The following is a 21,051-nucleotide window of genomic DNA, read 5'->3' as shown; positions in this document are numbered from 1 at the left end:
TCTGAGGCCGCTGCTTCCTGTGGTGAGGGGGATTGCAGATGGCAATCTGCAGACGGCAGAGGGGGTGAGAATGCTGACTGAACCAGGCGGCCAGCGGCAGGATTTAAAGACATAAACAGGCAACAGTCAGTGAAGTTGTAAGTCTAAATGAAACCACAAAGATGTGGCGGGCAAGAGAGGTTATTGGATGAGTAGCCCCTGTTTGTTTCTTCACAAATGAAACCAGGGCGGTGGTCACAGGTTAGTTCACTGAAAAGGTTTTCTTGTTTAGATATTTACATTTTAGGGCTTCTAGCAGACGCTTCATACATACATTCATACACTGATGGCGGTGCCGACCAGCACATCAGGAGCAGGTTTGGGTTCAGTATCTTGCTCAAGGACTCTTCCACATACAGATAGGGTGAGCTGGGAATTGAACCAGCAACCTTCAGATTACCAGAGAACCTGCTCTACCTCCTGAGCTACAGGTATTTGAGTCCTTTTTGTTTTTAATAGGCCTATAAATGCTTTTCTTGAATAGTAGACAGTGTTTTAAGTTCTTCTTCTTCTTCTTCTTCTTCGCAATAATGTTTTTTTTTTTTTAATCAGAGAATTTACACAGAAGCGTATGTTATCCTCTGCTGGTTTAAGACCTTTGTTTGTTTTTTTTAATTAGTTTTCTTCTGTTTTTGTCTTTAAATCGAAGAGGCTGCACAGAACATTTGTTTTATTCTGCGTTGGAAGTTATTGGTTGCCTTGTGTTTTGGTTTTGCTTCAGGTTAGTTTTAGGATGATTCTGAAGATTACGCTCCGCCCAGTGGGCCCATCACTTTGCTTTTGTTGAGTTTGGTCTTTACCTCCATTTCACTTTTTGTCTGAAGTCTAATTTGGCTTTTTAAAATTGAACAAAAGTGACAAAATGAACAGAAATGCTGGAGCATGACTTTAATCTGTGGCCAGCAGGAGGCTCCCTTCACCTGACGGTGAAACACTTGTCTCCTCTCTCCTGTTGAGGTTTTACTGCCCTTTCTCTCATCACAGACACTAAAACCATCATCTACAACTGAGCCAAAAATCTGCTCCTATTATCTCTCAATCATACTTTATATTTTCCCCTCTGATCTCTCTCCCATCACCTCTTTAATTTCCTGTTTTTCCTGATCTACACCCACTTCCCCTCCCGCTGTGCCACGCTTCCTCATATACAATACCATTTCCTTTTCGATTTAAGGGCCTTTGTTGACGTTTCCATCTGAAATATGACAACACGCCCTCATAAAAAAGCTTCTTATGGTCCCATTACGTGAGCAAAACGCACCGGGAGCTTGAGTTCATGCTTTTTTTATTTTAGCCGACCGGCCTCCATTATTTCCATGTGTCTCCAGCGTCAGTCAGATTTCAGGCCTGTCATCGTGGATCCTGTGAAAGTCAGTGAGTCTCTGTATTTTTGTCCAGACTTCCACAGTTGTCAGTCTCAGTTTGAGTCAGAACAGATCGCTTCCCTTCTAAGAACTCGGGGACATTTTCGGCTTCTTGGACATATTTATGTAACAAGCCCAGATTCTGCGTCTGGGATCATAAAACAAGTTCGAGAGGTAAATTTATTCTGCAAAAGCTGATTTATTTAAGTTTTTGGGGGGGAGGATGGGATCATGAGAGCGGCTTGTTTGAGTGAAAGCTGATGACTGCTGCTGACTATTTGATGCCGGTGCGCATCGCTGAGGTCCACATTTCAGCTTTTATGGCACCAAGGCAGCAGCACTCAGTGGAAATGGGGTTTGTGGAGCATGAAAGCATCAAACCGAACAGTAATGGCTGGTGAACAGGGAGTCTGGTGGAAGAGTGAACCTGATGGATGAGGAGTCTGTCAGGTCTCCAGTCTTCATGTGACTTTGGGGACTCTAAAATAATGACCTACTTCTTTTTATATTGAAGGGAGAAAAGTTTTTTCTGTTCGGTCCACGAACAGGGATGACATCAAACTCTCTGCAGCTTCTCAAACACTTGAAATGTATTTTTCAGCCTTTACTTCTGTGTAGTGTTCGCTATTTGTAAGAAAAATTGATTTTTGAGTCTCTCTCCCAACTCATCAAACAGCCGAACCGACGACAATCCCAAAAGTTTCGAGTCGAGTTGGGAATCAGACTCAAAAATCAACTTTTCTTCCAAATGGTTTCTTTTTTTTTAAAGACCTAAATACCTTGAATCAACCCCCCGCAGGTGTTTTCACTTAATCTGCTGATTAGGCCTCAACGCAGGACTGCTTGATTACGACGCAGTCACACTTTCCACCATCACACACTGAAATATGTGTAGAATTCACTAATTCTCATGCTAGAATGATCTCGCTCACTTGTTCTGCACGTCTTCATGAATCACGATCGTTTTCAGTGGAGTTCAACCCGGGGATGCAGCGACGGTGGTGCTCGCAAAATATAGTCCCAGACTGCAGATTCCAGTGGAGATACATTAAAGTGACGGTGCGTTAGATGACCGTCAGCTGCCCGCCTGTATGGAGAAGTAGCACTCAGTACTGGCAGGTAAGCAGGTAACAATGTACTGCTAAATGGCACCGACAGCAAGATGTGTTGCAACCACCAAAACAAAAGGTCAACAAAAAAAAATATATATATATATTTCCATAAAGTTTTGGTGCTTAATGTTGCCGTCAGACTTTCCTTTGGCTCTACATTCCCTCAACTGTACAAAGGTCGTATTCCTATGCACAAGTGCAGTGCATTAAGCTGAAGGTCGGCTGTTTGGGTCGGACTTTTAGCTTCTTTCTGATGGCAATGTAAAGCACCAAAAATGCTCAAGGTGATACACTGATTGGGGATGAGTGCCTCATTCAACACCACGTCAAAAGAACCAAACTATCTCTTTTAATCCAGCCCACACTCCACGTGGGATGGCGACACCTGGGCGGCATGCTCAAGTGCCGCCACTCCACCTTTTGTACGTGGGCTGGATGAGTGTGTCTGGTGAGATTCTGCTATCTGGGTCGGTTTTCACACGGGGAGGTGAGCTGTGGCTCTGCAAAGAAAAGGTCACAGCTGCTAGCTTGGTCGCATTTGTACTGTTAGCTCCCATGCTAGTGTTTTAAAGTCATTTGCCAATTTCAGCGCGGAGGTTATTTGCTCAGCGGTTGTTGTTGCCTTGCCTAACGGCGGGAGGAGTACAGTCAGAGCGACACACCGACAGTGGAAGCAAAACGGTCTACATCCTAAAAGTGAATTTCAGTCTGACTGCACCGTCGCTGTTCTGATACGTTACACTCATTTGGCAGATTCATGAGGGACTTTTCAGGAGGAGTTCTAGCCTTCAGTGTCAGTGATGTTTGATTTGTGTTTCTCTGAGAGTATAAAGTCTGTAATACATCGAGCTCTCTCGTTCACACACACTCCCACACTCCCCCCCCAAGAGTGTCGACTCTTTAACCGTCGTATTCTTTTCAAACAGGTGTGTGTCGTCAGCCCGTCTCTCTGATCCTCTGGCCTTTAACATTTGGCTCTCAGTGCAGCACAAACGTTTTCTCTCTCCCCTCCCCTCCTCTCCCTACACCAAATACATCATTCACTACTTTCTTTTTTGTTTTTCTGCTGATCAACAACGATGACTACACCGCTTCGCACCTTGCCCCGGGCTCCGTTCCACACGCTGTAATTACTTCAAACAAAAAGCAGCCCACAGAGTTGTGAGTGTGTGTGTGTGTGTGTGTGTGTGTGTGTATATGTGTTGCGCTCGCAGCCCACGATGCTTTTTTCCTTTTTCTTTTTTCCTTCTCTCTGCTGGCTCATCTGGACACGAGATGATTAGAGAAGATAACAAGTTAAATCTGTTTATATCCCTGATTGCCCCTTTTTGTGGTGGGATTTCTTCTGCAACCGCGATGATTTATGGCAATAATGAGCAGTGATTACGGCAACAGGTTGGATGTTTTTAGAGCCAAGTTAAGTGCACGCTTGTAGATAAACTTAGACAAACGGAATGTGCAAAGAAAATTTTTAAAATTAGATGTGCATTGTGCGCAGAGGATTTCTCAACCCTCTGAGGGACGTTTGGTCATCCACAGAACTCATTTCTTTGTCGATCGGCGCGCTGAGAAAAGAAAAGGAAAAACATCGCATGAGGTCAGCGGGGCCGTTTTAGACGCACGCTGCCGTTCGATTTGAATTCAGGTCAAACTACCATATGATTATGTTGTAAGTCGATGTTGCGTTTCCAGCGTCCTCCTCCTTGGCCGGCGCAAGTCATAAATTATGCAGCTAAAGGGAGCAGACCGTGCCAGGTGCTGGGAGGTTTGTCTTCAAGATTGCAGCTGAAGGTCCCCAAAGTTTGTGAAGCTCATGAAACAGTCATCGAGAATGTGGCCCTGAGGTGTCGTCTCTCCGCCGTCTCAACAACCGGCTTGTTTTGTCTGTAAAAATCCCAGATCAGAAGTTAGTCTGGGGGGTGAGGGCGAGATTTACAGGTGAAATTATGGAACGAGGGCTGTAAAAGCAAACAAGAAAGGTGATATTTGACTTTCAACCTCACACACACACACACACACACACACACACTTCTTGCATGAAAAGCCAGACAGACATGTCTGGGAGCACTCAGGTATGACGATGCTGCGGCGAAACGTCTCAACAGACACGATGACTCACACACTCCAGCAGTGGTCCCATCTGGAAACCAACCCGCGGCTGCAGAAGTTGTACACAAAAAAACACTCTTGTCTGAGGCGTCTCAGGTACTTGCTCACAGTCACCACGCCTGCCTGAAGCAAGAGTGTGAGGAAAACATGAGCACACACAAACACAGCACAGTCTGAACAAATACAAGAGGAGAATAAGACAATTTTTCATTGGTTTATTCACCAGCAAGGACATTTTGATAAGGTGGGGGTCCATCTTTCCTTGGTGAACAGTGAAGCCTTCTGTTTGAAGACATTGCACCAGTAAACTGTCTCTAGAGACACAAAGAAAACAACCAAAGAATTTTTGTTAAACTCCAGTTATATTGTGTATGTGACGTCCCTTTACAACATTGGTAAGTTAAAATAACGCACTGTTGAGGGTTTTGGCTGCAGCTGGACACGAACGTGGGTGAAGGTCCTGTGACTGTGTAGCTCCTCCATCCAGCCCCGACCTCGTCCCTATGCAGGCTTTCTTGTTGAAGTTGTTTAATGCTGCTGGACAGTGGATTTCCTTGTGAAGGCCTCTGGTTGGATTGTGTAAAGGATGTAATTTTATGCACGTTCTCGAGCATCGTCTCAGTGCTTCTTTATGCACCGCTAACAAAGAGCTAACGATTGGTAACGTTGATGTACGTACGTGCAACGACGGGCATAAAAGTAACGTTTCCACAAAACTTCTTTCTCTTCTTTTATTTGATTCTTATCCAAAGATAAAGTTCAGCTTCTACATGAAGCTTTTTGTCCGTTTTGTGCTGTAAACTTTTATTTCCTCTAAACTGGAAAATGAAACTCGACCCGGCGGTGCTCAATATGAAACGTCTCCAGAGGCTCCTTATCTCGTCTCTAATGGCCCCTCATGTTTACAGTAATTACGCTAATGTCTCGAAAGTAATGTGGTTGTATTTAACCGGCTGAACGCTTCAGAGCCGCTCCTGCGCAGAGGTCGTTTCTCCAGCAGAGGAGCTGGAGAGATTAGCTGTAACTCTGATAGTTTTATCAGCTGAAGGCAGGACAGACCCCAAACATGCATGTAGCCAAAGCAGTCGGCGGTGTTAATCTCTCGTGTTTGCAGTACGTCTGCAGAGATAAGACAGAGGCAACTTGATTTTTTTTTTAAGTAACTCTACCTCTGCTGGGTTAGAATGACCTCCGTTTTGCAAACCTGTAGCCTTGTTAATCCTCGAGTGATAACATGTGGATCCCTGTGAAGGTACGGTGTGATTTTTAAAAATGCTCGTCACTTAATCCTCCAAAACTAACTACTTTGAAGTTACGGTGCTTTCATGAGTGAAGATAATTTGAATTTACTCTCATAACGTCGAAGAGAGCTGAACACAAACTCCCTCATGAGTGAAATCAAGTCTTTTTTTTTTTTTTTTTTTTTGAGACATGAATAAATAAATCAACTCTAAGTGAGACGCTATGAGCTGCTATTAGTTCTTGGCAAGTGAAGAACTGCATGTTACTAGTTGTATTGCCCCTTTTTAAAGGCATTTCAACAGGTATAATGGGCTTGGTGGGCAATAATATGTCAAATATGACCCTTGTGAATGAAATCTAGTCAGTCTGGTCATTTTGGGGCATAAATACTAGAAGTGGTAAATGTACACACATACTTTACACAAGCATACATACAGATTCAACTCCTGTCATGAAGTAAAAAAGTCAAAAGTTTCCCTCTGAAGTAACTTTCTACTGGCCATTTCTGTGGAACGCTAACACGTCATATTAATACAAATTTATAGAATAGTAGGATTTGTCGGAGCTGTTTGTAAATGCAGCAGAAAAATAGTTGATTGTGAGTGCCAGGATGTCAAATACAACATTTTGGATTGGTAAAGTGTCCCGAACAGGAACAAAGTGAGTAAACAAGTAAAAGTTAAAACATGGGGAGTGAAAGTCATCAGAAAGATAGATACTCAAGTAAAGTACAGATACCTGAATAATCAAAAAAAAAGTATCTGTACTCCATAACTTTGGAAAATACTCTTTTTCAATCAAAGAGAAAGCTGCTTTCACTTTTTGTGGAGGTGGAAAACTCCATGTTACTGGTTGTAATGGCCCTTTAAAGGCACTTCAACAAGTTTAAAAGGATCACTTGGACCATGATCGGCCAAATATGGAACAAGTGACCTGTAACTGTCTTCCATAGGCCAAATATGAATGAAACGCAGTCAATAAACTTCCATTAAATAATCAGAAGCTGCAATATAAATAAAAATCAGCCTCCATTTCTTCTTTAATCAGAAGAGCTGAGAATGATTTAACTGTCGTGTTGATGCCGAGCCTCTCTGAAAGGTCTGAGGTGTTTTGCAGGAGGAGAACGGGGGCAGGGAGGTGAATTATTCAAAGACCCACAATCCTCAAACCCTCACCTCGCATTTAAGGAGGTTCTCGCAGGACGGTTCATCCCTCTAATCTGCAGGCTCAATCTCAGTTTGTGTAATCCTGTGACTCTTTAGGAACAGATTCAGGGGCCCCCCTAAAAAGACAACCTGCCTCCTGTAACCCCCTCTGCTTCTCAGCACAGGGGTAATCTCCCAACTAAGCCCAGACCCCCAACCCCCCACCACCCTCGTGGTCACACCCGCAACCCACCAAAAACACAAATACACACAGGCACAGGCACGCAAACACGCAAACACACACTCACGCTGCCACCCATCATCCATCTCTGCTGAAACCTGATCTGTAAATGTAGGTCCGTCCACTGTAAATACATTGATTCCTCTGCAACTATTGACACTCTCTCTCTAACAGCAGCGCAGGGCTTATGGGATTGTCCCATCACCGCAAGCCAATAACTTTCAGTCGATACGTGTGTGTGTGTGTTTTTCTTTCCTTGATGCATGTTTGTATTCGTCGGTCGCGTCGATCGCTTCCACACAACAGAAGGGCCACCTACCGAGAGCAGCGCCGGGCCCGTAGAACACGAGCCTCGCTATTTCCCACACATGACACAGAAAATAAAACCGAGCAGCTGAGATGTTTTCTGACTCCGAAATTATAGTTTGTGGAGTTTATTTTTAAGGGAGCGATATGCCAGAGGGTTACAGCTCCGCATCAATCACGCTGCTCCCCGCGGCCCCGGATTGTCACATCGTCGTTCCGGGCTGCCGGTCTTCGCGGTCGCTTAGACAATAAAACGTGTGTGTGTGTGTGTGTGTGTGTGTGTGTGTGTGAGATATCTTTAGGCTGTATATTTGGGTATCGCGGTTGCTGGAATGCTAATCGATTCTTTGGCCCTTTCCACAGAGTCCCTGTCAGGCTCAGGTTACTGTTGCCACAGCTGTTTAGGGTTGTTGTTCTTTGCTTCTTGCGCTCCGACCTGCAGCTACAACCTCTAAGCCCAAACACACACACACACACACACACACACACACACACACACACACAAACACACACTCTTTCAGAGCTTCCCGTGAGAACCAGCCACCTCCAGCGAGACACAGAGAAGCCGTTCAAGAAATCTGAGGAAAAACTCACTTTTTCGGATGCTGGAGAAAAAAACTCTCGTACTCTTCATGAGCTTTAATGATTTTCGAATCACCTGGTTTTGATGGGGTTTTTTTTATTCATGAAGACATTTTGCCGTCTGAAATACCTGGTTGTTGTTTTCCCATCGCTTTGCATCCAAAGTCTCGGTATATTTAAAACACAGTGCTTGTCGTATCATCTTACGGCTTTCACGCTTTGTAATTTTACTTGAATATTGAATCCCACTTCATGCAGCGATGGCTCAGAGATGTTCGGAGGTGTCTGAGGAATTTTAGAAAAATAGCTTTTTTTGGTGTTCTTGCAGAGAATTCCTTTCTCACACTTGCTATGAGCCCATTAGCTTAGCAGACACTTCACCACTAAAATATCCTGGCACATAATAACCCCCCTTCAAACCACATCTTGTTCTTTTCACACAGTTTCTGTTTAGATAAAAAATCAACACAATATGATGTTTTATTTAGTGAGATTTAAAAGTACTCACAAGCAGATTTTACCTTTTTTTTTTTCTAAAAAAAGAGCCGTGCTAGCTGATTCCCACCTTTTTCAAATCTGTATGCTAAGCCAACCCGATTCATGTTTACCATACAGATATAAGAGTGGTATCCACTTTCCGGCCTAGTCACCAGAGTATAACATATTTTTTATAGTGAACTGTTCCTTTAACCCACTACATCGGATCTGTACTCAAAGTTCAGGTATCAGGAAGGAAAATATGGAATCACAGCAGCTCTAATTATAACTTCTCTTTGTTCCTCACAATTTCATTTTTCTGTGTGTTTGAGAACGACGTCATGATCGTCGGTGACAGACTGTCAACACAGTGCACTGTCATCCCATCAGCACATTTAATTTGCACTGGATTTGTAGGCATCTCATGTCAGGGAGGTAAAATAAAGCATCCAGGAGAAACATTAGGAACAGGAATAAACCTCTTTAGATGTGGTCTGACAACACGCTGTACCACCTGGTTAATTTCAAGCACAGCGAACCCTTTACAGTTGTTCTTGTAAATGTTGAATTTGAAACATACGGAGGAGGATAAAAAAAAAAGCAGAGATGACATTTGCAGGGCTTGTCAGCAACACCACAGCCTGATCATGCATCCCTGCCCAGCAAATCGAGCCCGGAGGAACCAGTGGCCCGTGAAAAACCAAACCATCCAAGTCGGAAATTACACATTGATGCACAGCTGGAGACTCCGCCGCCTCCCCCCCTCCTTGTTTCTCATCATGTATGAACGGTGCAGGTACGGAGACACGCAGGGTCGGAGCGTAACAGAGCACACGACTATTCACAGCTACACAAACCCACACGGCTCGCCTTACTGCCTTCTCTTCCTGCAGGAGCCGTGCAACGCTCCCATCCAGCCTGTCAGCAGGATGTCATTAAAAGCCCCTCCATCTCTCCTCCGGCTGCTCGCTCTTTTTGCTTTTCTTTTTTTTTTTTTTTTTATCCCCCTCCCCCCCAAACAGAAATTCCTGCGTTCCTCTGCACGCTGCTCCTCTTTGGAGTCCTTCTGTCCATCTCTATTTCTGACATGGGAGAATCCGAAGTGTCAGTCTGTCTGGGCGCGGAGGTGATGGGTGAGGAGATGTGGCGGAGGAGACGGTGTCACCTGATAAGGAGTTGACGGAGGCTGTCAGGAGGTAGAGCTATTGTGGGACAGGGCTGCTGCAGAGGGTTGGTATTTATGAGCACGTCTTTGTGTGGACGTGAAACAACTCTATTAAAAAGATGGTTGGAAATAGAAATCAGTTCAGTTACGGAACGGATAACTGGATGAATCACTCACACACTTTTACAATTCATGCATACCATGTGAACATTTCTACAATAAATGTCACAATTATATTACGTTTTATATGAGCTGACCGTCAAGTCAGGAGGTGGATGAGACGGTTATCAAGTGAGTGACCACTGTTTCATCCAGCGGGTGTTTTTGTTTTTTTATGTTAGGACCTTTTCCAGCCGTGATAGGAGCAACAAAAACAGATATTTTTGACCATATGTTGGAAACATTTCCCACCATGTCAGAGGCAACCAAAACACATATATCTGAAGATACACTGGGACATTTCCAGCAGTGATGGTGGCAACAAAAACACATATTTTTTACGAGACCTCGAGACATTTTCTGGCCATGATACGAGCAATAAAGACAGGTATTTTTGACCATACGCTGGAAGATTTCCAGCCAACCAAAACACATATTTCATGAGAGATTGGGATATATTTGACTAGGTGTTCCCCGCTGTGTGAGGGCATCATGAACAGGATGTTTTTTGATGAGACCTCAGGACATTTTCCAGGTGTATTATCCTATCCATCCATTAAACAAACAATCATGTGCAATATCTTATCTGCACGCATGTTATTTCATGCTCCTTAATTCATGTAGATGAAAATTATACCACTTGATGATTATTCCAGAAAAGAGCTAACAACCAGGTTCAACAATTTTTAGGTAAATGAGATCCACAGATAATACATAAATATTTAAACCTTATCTTCCAGTTTCTTTTGATTTAATCTTACTAATTCATTGTGAATTCATTAGTGAAACTGCATCCTCTGTTCTTACAGCATCAAATGATTCCAGCCTGTTGTGTCATCCACCAGTTTGAATGCTGTTTTTCGTAGCATTTAACCATAAAGAAAGGTTAAATCTGCCTTTTTTAAAAAACAAACTCATAACCTGTCTGTCTGGCGTCATGTCTGCTGTCTGCGCAGGTGAAGAACCCGACATCCCTAATCCTCTTCATTCGACTCCTCTGGAAATCAATGGAGCTTCTTTAACGGGCTGGTGAATCATTCCTTTTGAGGACTTTTTCGCACCTGTGCGAGTGACACACTAATTGGCCAATTAGACACCTGGATCACTCACGTCTCCCCGGGAGGAGACGCCGCTGTCAGAGGGCGCGACCCCGACCCGAAAGCCTGGCGTCAGATACAAGCGACCGTATCATGTTTGAGATGGTTCAGTTCAGAGTCAGCTGCGGCCTTCACTCCGTCACGGTGCTCCGCGTATCGCTGGCCTCAGGAGGTCAAAAGTAAAAAACGTTTCTCTAAAGAGAGCGGCCTCCTTCAGAGTCTGTCCGATTCCTTCTGCTTGTTCAGCCTAAAAGTTGAACATCGAGTCAAATGTGTAATTTCAGCTGCACCACTGCTATTTCTATGATTCACGCTGGTAATGAGCAAGTCTGCCTCAAGAACGTCTTCAGCGCAAAAACAGCTTATTCATAAATATATCTCCTCGTGGCTGCAGACTTTTAAAGTTTTCTGCCTTTTAACTTACAAATCTGTCTTTACATAACTCGAGTGTTCTGCGGCACGTACGTCACAGAGCTGCATTCCTCGGCGGACCACGCACAGTAACTCGGGGTCTTTGGCAGAAAGTCATGAGAGCTCTCGCCGACGGACTGAAGAATGTAATTAGAGGAAACAGACTGTATTAGATCCCATTAGACTTCACTGGGTCAACAGGCAGCTCGCATGTAATTTGTTGACAGATAATTTGTTTTCAAGTTCCTCATCTGTCGGCTGCGATCAGGATTGCGGGGCAGTCGCCTTCGGATGTGATTTACGTCAGCGAATTATTCTTGCATTTATCATTTAAAACAATCTTGCAAAACCTTTTTGATCTTTGTGGGTCAGATTTTTTTCTTCTTTTTTTTTTCTTGTCTTACTCTGACAGTTTTGCTTTGTGCTGCTGTAAAACCCAAATTACCTTCTAATTTACCCTCCAGCATGCAGTCAAGGATGATCTTTTCTTAGCATGCAGCCAGTTTTACTTGCAAAATCTTGTGTTTTTATTCTTTTGATTTTGAAGATGCCACCTTTACTTTCCTTTCTCTACCTTCACTGTTGACAACATGCCTGCAGCTCACAAGCCACACTGTAAATGGCATGTTGGGTATTTCAGTGCCGATAACCAAAACAAAAAAACAAGAGAGCAGTAGAATCATTTAGGGTTCCTGTTTGCAGAGACACCAGATATGTACAACCCCCCATGACATAATAACAAAGAATGGAAAACTTCCCTTAGAACTGACACCGCCTACCATCGACAGGTGCTCTCCTGTGCGGTGACGCCTCTGGTGGGGATCCTCTGTGGTTCTCGAGGGCGCGTCATTGGGCGAATCCTCAGCGGGGAGAGCCTGCCCAGCGCGGCGCCACGGTGATGAGCCTTCCCTCGTCCCTGGCAACCAGACCGGGGTTAAATTAGGAAAGGGCTAACCCCAGAGCTGTGGCGGAGACGAGGGCGAGGTCAAACGCTCCGGTCTGCTTTGATGATGGTGGAGGTTGGAGAGAGAGCGCAGCAGACAGACGCTCTTCATCTGGAGACGCCCCCACCCGAGGAGGACGGATCAAGTGCTGCCGATGGCAACGCTGCTCCCTCTGGGTACACGGAGATCAAGCTAATTCATGTGCATGTAGCTGGGAAGGAAATATAAATATCTGTTCAAGGCACATCATCAACTGGCGAGGATACTTTCTGCCTCGGACACGCAGCTTTCATCATCAAATTTTAAGCATTATTTAATATATATAGCCATTAAGTGTATATTTAGGACCCGTCATGTTCTTGTTCAGTCGGCTTCAAACATTAAAATGCATCTGGAGAGGTTTTCAGCCAGCTCACGGAGGATTAGCTGAGCTAGCAACAGGTGCTAAACTCTGCTAGCGAAGATCAGAAATGAATCGTTTTTGAATAACCCAGAATTTCATGTGGTAAATCCCCCCCAGTTCTCAGTGTAAGGGCAGACAGGAGAGACGGCTGTAACTAACAAGAAGTCGCTGGGTTTAGTTTTAGTCTCGGACTGAGAGTGATTTAGTCTTCTTCTCTTGGCGTTTGCCACCGCCGAGGCTGCATGGCTTCCTGTTGTCTCTCCGCAGCCTGAAGCTTCCAGTCTAAGCCTGGACTCAGCCTGTCTACACTGCAGAGAAACATTTAATCTGTGCTGCAAAAACAGCTTTTCACATGCTCAAGGCAGAAACGTGTTTGTCTAAGAATAACAAACCGAAAAAGGGAAATTAAATTGTTGAACAGTCTGTGAAGTGTTTCCTCTTTCACCTCGTGTCATGTCGAGATATACGAGTACGTGAAGTATAGAATAAGTGTAGAAGTGTAGTGAAGTAGCCATTTTCAGGGAACTAAATAACAAAACACAGTGCAGTATATAAAAGGCAGATACATGAGCCTCTGTAACATCTACTCAGTACTGAACGACCTGAGAGCCGCTACTGGTCCAAGACTGGTGCTGTTAACATCTGCTCTAAAGGGTTCTACTGAGCCCAGAATAATTAGTTTGACATTATGTTATGTTGTTTTAACCAGAAGCATGATCTTTTACTAACCCTAACCAAACCGCAACCGTTTTGACAGCCAAAGTCAGTAAATTTCACATTATGTAAAAATGTTTTTTTTCCCGCAAGCTTTGTTTTCAGAGTCTAACCAGATGTTATGTAACAGATGTGGTTCGGGCAACTCGAGGACTGTTTTGTAGCATTTATTCGCTCCTGCAGAAACATTATAACTCGCTAACTGCCTTCTGGTCTTTGTTTTCTGCATCTCCGTCCCCTCGGCGATGCAAAACGGCTTTGGAAGGAGGACAGGAGGATCTACGGAAGCCCAGGAGGTAAAAAAGACGTGAACTACAACAAGGTACATTTCTCGAGGAAATGCTAATAATAAAAAAAAAAAAAGACAACTGTTGAAAGGATTAACTCACAAATACTTAACAGAATAATTAAATGACAAAGAAAGACTTAACATAGTGCATTTTAACCCCCGAGACAGTTGGATATTATGTTTTATGGCTGACTCGACCGCGGGGCCCTTCATGTGCACAGCTTATTGTAGAGGTACAAGTGGAGCGTCACGGTTTGTCACTTGAGCTGCTGTATGTGAGGAGATTGGAGTGAGAACTGCAGCTGAGATGTTTGTATCTTAGAGACAAAAAGATGCCATCACATTGCATTGTGGGAGTCGTAGGACTGAGCGTTTCAGAGCATGACCAACTGTGAACGTACCAGTTCCCGTCAAGGTGAATTATATCTGAGTTTATTTTAAAGTGTTTCTTCTGCAAACCTCTGAAGGAAACTGCATGGAGTGACTGAAGGCTTGTGTGAGGAAGAGGAGGAGGAGGAAGTTGTGGATTTGTCTTTTTAAATGTAACATTTTCCCGAACAAATTCAACACATCAAAGCTGCCATCTTAAAAAAACACATTACAGGCCCTGTCATTGCCTGTAGCCGGGGCCATACTGTGAACATATGGTCCCAGGAGACGCTCTGAGCCTCTCTGGTGAAAAACATCAAGAACCGAAAGTGAAAGAGAGTCAATGGAACACCTCGGGGGCGCAATAAAGCGAGCGATAAAGAGACTGCATGGTGGAGTTTGGGTTACGAACTCCATGCCCTCGTAGGAGTCGGATATCAGAGCCGGAGAAACGTGGATGAATGTTTCATGGATGCAGACGGGGAGCGCGGGCCAGCTGTCGACCTGATGTTTGCTTGTTCCCACATGACCGTGAATAGATCCGACTGTGTGATTAGGCCGCTTTCTCGCTGCCCAGTGACCCAAAATGCTTTTCGCGGCGGAGAACACGGCGCAGAGCCGAGCGATACTGTAAACCATGTAGGATAGTTCTTTGACAGCGGCAGAAAAACACTCATTTTTTGCAAATATGCACACACCCATGTTGTTGGGCTCTGTTTGGATGGCATGTCGGGGTGATAATCATAGAGTCTGAGTTCCTCAAGCTTGAATCCTGAGTAGTTATTTGCCCATCAGCAGCTGTTTGGTCGTCCAGTCATTCAGCTAAATACTACAACTGCTTCTTCTTCGTAGAGAATGAAATGACAACGGACATGAAAACATTTTCTCTGCTCCTCGCTGAATAAAGATTATGATGAGACAAGCAAATTCTTACAATTTTCGGCTGTGGTGTGTTGAAGATGAAATACTGGTGTGCATCTGAAAAAGAAAGTCGACTTTGATCGCCTCTTGCCGCCCGTCTTACCAACATCATCATCATCATCATCTTAACCGGTCAAAGATGTCATGTGGGACTGACTGTGGATTTCTGATTTACGCCCAGAGTTTTATTATAAACCTGTTTACTTCTTGTTTTGAGAAAACATCTGTTCTTGGATGTCTCTTCTCCAACTAGCACGGGTGGCTTTTAATTTACCAAACCAGGAGTCACGAGGGGTCGGCTGGTGTTCAAAACGCCATACTTGACAGCAAGAGATGAAAATCTGACTTATTTTTTCAGTATAACGGCAAAAGGACTCTTCTTCAGCCCGGATATGAACACATTTATCATATATTATTTTAAATAAAGGTTGAAAACAATAGGAAACTTTGCAAAGTTGAATAGAAATACATGAAACATTAGCAGTTCAGTTGTTGAAACCCATTTTAACACCACTTGCTTTTTGATTATCAGCAAGGTTGCATTGTTGTTCTGTCATATAACAGCAGATAATCTCATAGTAATCATCTTCGGGACGATGCTCATGTAAGTCACACATTACTGAGGATCTTCTCTGACCAACAGCCTTCAAAAAACAGAACCGAACCGAACACCGCAGGATCTTTTTCTCATTTGTTTGTGGAATTCTCGTCATTCTTGCTCGCCGCCGCATGGGAGGGATACAGTGTGCAGAGGGGCTGCACTGACAATTTCCCTCTTTTACTCAAAACTAAATCCTTTACAGTAAAAACCTCTGCGAATCTGCAGCGGAGCAGGTGAAAACAAACACTGAGGATTATTCGCAGCTTGTGTTCGGCCCCCCCGACTCTGCTGAACTCTCGACCACACGGCCTCGAATCCTGGATATCCACAACACCGGACATGTCACAACAGAGAACGTTAAGTTCTCTGTTTCCTGTCCCAGTACATTAAAGACTTTGGGTAATGATGTTGCCGTGCTGTACAGTCGTGGCTACTAAAATAATGTTAATGGGATTTATGCTCATTCTGATTCTGACCGTTTAGCTAATGTGATTTTAACTGTTGATGTGATGAAGCAGATTCTCATGAATAAATGACGATAAAGATATTGTGTTGCAGAGGAGAAAAGCTTCTGCCCTGTTGATGCATGCAAAGTAAATCCAGTTTAATTATTCATACTCGAGTAACTTAGTTCTGGTTACTTTTGCTGTACAAGTATGAACATTGTCACATGTTATTACTTCATTGTTACTACAGAAACTCTGTGTTACAAGACACACAAGTGTCATAACCTCTCAACAAACACACAGTTTCTTGTGATTTGTTGATGAAAATGCCATGGTCAGAATATGTGACAGTTTGGGGATGCTACCTGAAGAACAGGTGAGAATTATAGACTTTTATAATCGATGGCACCTATTCAGTCCAGTGACAAATGCTCGCCTGGTGCATATACTTAAAAAAATAGTTTTGTGTTCATCTTGGAGACCTGAAGATGAAACACAGGGGATGTAGTCAAACGTTAATGTTAGAGAAGGAACTAGCTGAATGCTAACATCTGCTAACGACAAAATGTTGTGAAAAATGGCCGACGGCAGACTTTCACTATCCCTCCTCTTTTCAGCTGCTGATCAACTGCGAAAATGTAAAATGACAACAGTGTGTCAGGTTACATACTTTTACAAGATCTTCAACCTGGAACAAGTAGCAGGATTACAATGATTCAGTTCTTGCACATGTAGTTTGTTCAAAACATATAGTAAATTCAGATTTCATAGACTTCAGTGCACATATCTGTATTTTCTGGAGTATTTTCACTTTTGTCTCCTCATCACCTCTCAGCTGACCCCTCTGCACTGCTGTTATATCATGGCCGCCTAATCAAAGTACCAGAAAGAGCTGATTTTCAAAAGGTTTCTGCTGACATGTAGCGCAGCCTGTCAGAGTGTCGGGAGGAATGCTAAGATTAGCTGGTTAATAGGAACTGCGAGTATCCTACCAGCGCTGATTCAGCACCGAGGAGGCAGCCGGCAGCTTTGCCCTTCTGATAACTTTGTGTTTCACTGTGTGTCCGTGTGGAAAACTACGGGGATAAAAGACGGATTCTTTCAGCGGGACAAAGGGTAAAGTAAACGTGCGCTCGATGTAACTCTTAAACCAGGAAACGGTCAATAGCTGCAACACTCCCTGAATGAAAACAGAGCGATAGCTGTTCAATATTGAGTTTCGGTTCAGCCCAGCTGCAGTCGGTCCTCGCTCTTGTTCGACAATGAGGGGTCAACTGACCTCTCTGAGAAACCGCAGCACATAAAAACTCTTGTCTCCTCTTCCTGTAAGTTTCAGCCTGGGTTGAACCAGATCCCCTGCCGTTGTTCTGCTGCAGTCTCTCCTGACGTCAGAGTTATTTGAAGAGGGTCCACGGCTCTGGTCAGGTTTCCCACAGGCCCATCTCTCTGAACCCCCCCTGGAAGCAGAGGTCACGCATGAGAGAGGAGGGAATGAAAAGGGCCACTCCTCTGATTTATGGCCTGACGTAGCTACAGGATACCTCCAGCTCAGGGATGGTTTTTGTTACAGAGGTTGGGGGGGGGGCACACACACCGAAGCACCTCCTGCCAGCACTGGTTTAAGATTTCAGCCATTCAGAGAACTTGGAGAGGCCTGGCACTCAGCTGAAATGGTGAAACTGGATTTTTGGGAAAGTGCTCTGCTGTGCGCTCAGACAACAAACAGGTACAACAACAGTTCCCCCTTTTGTTTATGACTGACTCTCTCAGGTTGCACTGGCAGATGTAAACCAGCTGTTGTATTTGGGAACAATTACATAACTGACGCGCTGGCTGCCGTTTCGAAATCATTCCAGTCGCTCCCTGGAATCGGTTATGAGGATTTTATTTTAGTCGATTGGTCATGAGTCAATCCGCAACGTCTGTATCAAATCAGACGGCGGGGGTGAGATCCTGGTTCAGCGCTGAAGCTGCTTCTCAAACTGCTTACTGTCATTTTTAAAAAGTTCAAACAAACACATGTAGCCTCAACCTCATTCACAGTGCATCTGACTGACAGGCTAACGAGCTAACTCGGGGATGACAGCGTTAGCAACAGCCTCAACTTTTTCTTTTTATTAACATTGTTTCATTTATGATTGGAAAGGTTTTCCTCCACAGTTGACCGGTAGGTGGCAGAAAAACTTTTTAAAATGCTGTTTTTGAATTTAGTATTCAAGCAGCTAACTTTCCCCGAGGACTAGGTACATTTGGAGGAAGTGTGTTAGCATCTGTTAATATACTTAGTTGAAAAACTTCCAGCCCCGGTCTTCAGAGCCACTCGTCAAATAACACATGAACGGACACAAACAAGGAACTTGGCATTGTTAGTACTCGATGCTTTCGAGCTAGCATGTTAGCATTGGAAAACGTCAGCTGCTCTTTCTCTGCCGTTGTCATGCAACTAGCTCGCTAATACATCAGCTAGAGGGGTAGGTAGGTAGACAGATGGGTAGCATGTGCTGAATGAGATGACTGGATAACTTCTTATAAGCCTCGGCTACTGGATCTGTCAAAAAAATGTATTTGTCAAAGCATTTGATTTATTGACTGCTATCAGGATGTTCAGAGATCTTCTACATATAACAAAATGCTTCCAGAATAACCAGCCCAAGCTCTATTTGTTCCACTTTAGAAGGACGACTGAGAATCTGTACATACGGTCTTTGTGGAACTGGGACACTTGTATATCCACCATTATCTTCAGTCAGAGCACACCACCGCTTCTACAAAGTCCCACTTGGTTGTGACTTTTTGACGTATCTGGCACATCGCTGATGGAAGTGTGTCTGGGTAACAGCTGCTAATTGGCCGACATGTGTTTCCCTTGTCCTGATCACACAAACCCGTGCGCCGCTTCTGTGTGTGTTGCGCCTCTCGGTCCCTGAGTCATGAACCGAGCTTCTCTCAAGCGTAGACATCCACAGTCTGCCGAAGCTGCTGGCGCAGAAGAACTAGGCCAGATTTGACACACTTCACAACCCATGCTAACCCTGACACACATTATTGTTCCTCAGAAACAGAGAGGAGGAGAGGAAAAGGGAAAAAAAAATCTCTGCTACAAATGCGTCACAGTTTGAGGCCCGCTTGGACATGAAATGCTTTTATTTTAGTGTTTGAGCTTGAGTTGTTATCAGCAGCTGGACTGGAGGTTTATAGCCCTGAAAGAAGCTCATGTCCTGCCTGCCTGTCTGCGCGATGTGACACTGAACAAATCTCGCTGCGACGGTTGCCAGAAGCGCTCGAGACCACAGCGGGTTTAAAACTCCAGGCAAACAGGGAATCAGATTCTCATTCGGTGCCCCAGAAATAAGTCTGTTATGCTTTTTGTGGCAGCGCAGGCCTTCGAGTGAAGACTCTTAAATGAACAAAGAGAAACCCACAACTGCTTGTGTGAATTACGAAGCGTTTGATTTTTGTGCATTTGTGGGTTATTAAAGCGCCAAGAATAGTTTTGTGAAGTTACGAGAGACGCTGATGTTCAGTTTGAAACTCCAAACTTTGTTTGTCGAGTCATAATTGGGTCAGAAATCCGCCGGACAGGATTTGTGCTGGGGGGCAAAAGCATCGAGCGGGAGGTCTTCAGGACCCCCTGGTGTGTTTTTTAATGTGAGTGCAAAACCACATCAGCAGCATCAAAGCTTGGTGAGATGAATCCCTGCTGGTTTATCATCCGCTTTTTGAAGTACCAGGCTTTTTCTTTTTTTGCTCCTCGCGAAGCACACCAAAGCCTTAAACAGGTACGGCAGAAACACCAGAACCTGAAGCCCGTCATTCCTGTAATAATACGATTTGAATTTGTCCTCTCCTGTGCCAGCTGTTGTCTGTTGTTTGTTTCCAGGCAGACTGGGGAAGAAAGGCCAAACCCAAAACATGACCATATGTTTAAACCTTGTCCTATGAACCCAAAACAGGATGTCACAGCAGGCCCTCCGGTCAGAGTAACTGACATGGACACGGGCGCACAGGAGGGCTATTGTTTGGTCCTGCTTTGGGAAAGACAGAGTGAAGGAAAGGGAAGTGTGGGACGGGACAGGCTGGATGTGTGCATGTGTTTCCCTGTCAGAGACTTAAAGACTTCTGAAGCTATCTAAAGAAACAGCCAGCTCGCAAAATGTTGCTCAGTGTCTGCATAACGGAACAGGGACGTGTCAGACGTTTGTATCCTTAAACGCCCCTTTTAAAAACCCTCTTTGGCTGCTCTGAAAGGGAAAGTTCATCGTTAGTATTAAAATAGAAATCACATATTTCTCTCTCCTCAAGCTGAAGAGCCGATGAAGTCATCCTCAGACAAAACCCCGGAGCTGCTCCGCAGACAGTGAATAATGGAGCGAGCTGAAGCCGGACTGCAGACATGCTGCATTTTTATTGAGATGTGGAGACATTTTGTAATCCACATCGTAAGCCCTGAATAAAGCTCGTTTGGATTTCTTAAATGAAACAGTTTGAGTCAGCTCAGTCGCTTTTCTCTCTGACAGATGAGAGGGTTGATACCACGCTCGGAATTTGCATCGTAATTATGTACTGGAGCTGAAGCCCATTTAGGAAATTAACTTTAGCTTAAAGCACTGGATAAAGAGTAACAGGGAATTTGAAGAAGAGTTAGCCGATGTGTCTGTAAGCTTTGGCTGGTTTCTGCTGGTTTCCAGGCAACAAACCCAGAATTGTCACTTTAACACTTCAGTTTTGTTTTTCAGATTACACAAACCAGATTCATATAACCTGTTAATTAATCAGCTTTAGAAGTACTGGTAGGCTAAGTGGGTATTGTCACATGAGAGAGAGCGAGGACAGTTTCCCCATTTCCAGTCTTTGTGCTATGCTAAGCTAACCAGCTCCTGGCCGTAGAGGGATGTTTAACATCAGGTACAGGAGT

The 21,051-nt window shown here is 44.2% G+C and overlaps 3 long non-coding RNA genes across 4 annotated transcripts in view; 2 read left to right on the top strand and 1 right to left on the bottom strand.

Moving 5' to 3' along the window:
* The window catches only part of LOC119006615, a 33,761-nt gene that overhangs the window by 347 nt on the left and 12,363 nt on the right, over positions 1-21,051 (top strand). The window contains exons 2-3 of one of the 2 annotated variants that reach the window (XR_005070850.1): positions 12,238-13,832; positions 14,267-16,023. The exons of the other annotated variant lie outside the window; for it this stretch is intronic. This is a non-coding gene — a long non-coding RNA (uncharacterized LOC119006615). Of the gene's footprint in view, positions 1-12,237; positions 13,833-14,266; positions 16,024-21,051 lie in introns of those variants that run through there. 2 annotated transcript variants of the gene reach the window in all.
* On the bottom strand, positions 4,826-6,220 carry LOC119006616. Its single transcript, XR_005070851.1, has 2 exons — positions 5,039-6,220; positions 4,826-4,938 (listed from the first exon to the last, which is right to left on the bottom strand). It is a non-coding gene; the product is annotated as an uncharacterized LOC119006616 (long non-coding RNA).
* LOC119006617 lies at positions 9,280-9,777 on the top strand. The gene is made up of 2 exons (XR_005070852.1): positions 9,280-9,413; positions 9,511-9,777. It is a non-coding gene; the product is annotated as an uncharacterized LOC119006617 (long non-coding RNA).

The sequence above is a fragment of the Acanthopagrus latus genome, chromosome 17 (assembly GCF_904848185.1).
Source record: "Acanthopagrus latus isolate v.2019 chromosome 17, fAcaLat1.1, whole genome shotgun sequence".
Taxonomy (NCBI): Eukaryota; Metazoa; Chordata; class Actinopteri; order Spariformes; family Sparidae; genus Acanthopagrus; species Acanthopagrus latus.
Note: the sequence above shows the minus strand (reverse complement) of the source record. Positions and strands in the feature narration are given on the sequence as shown.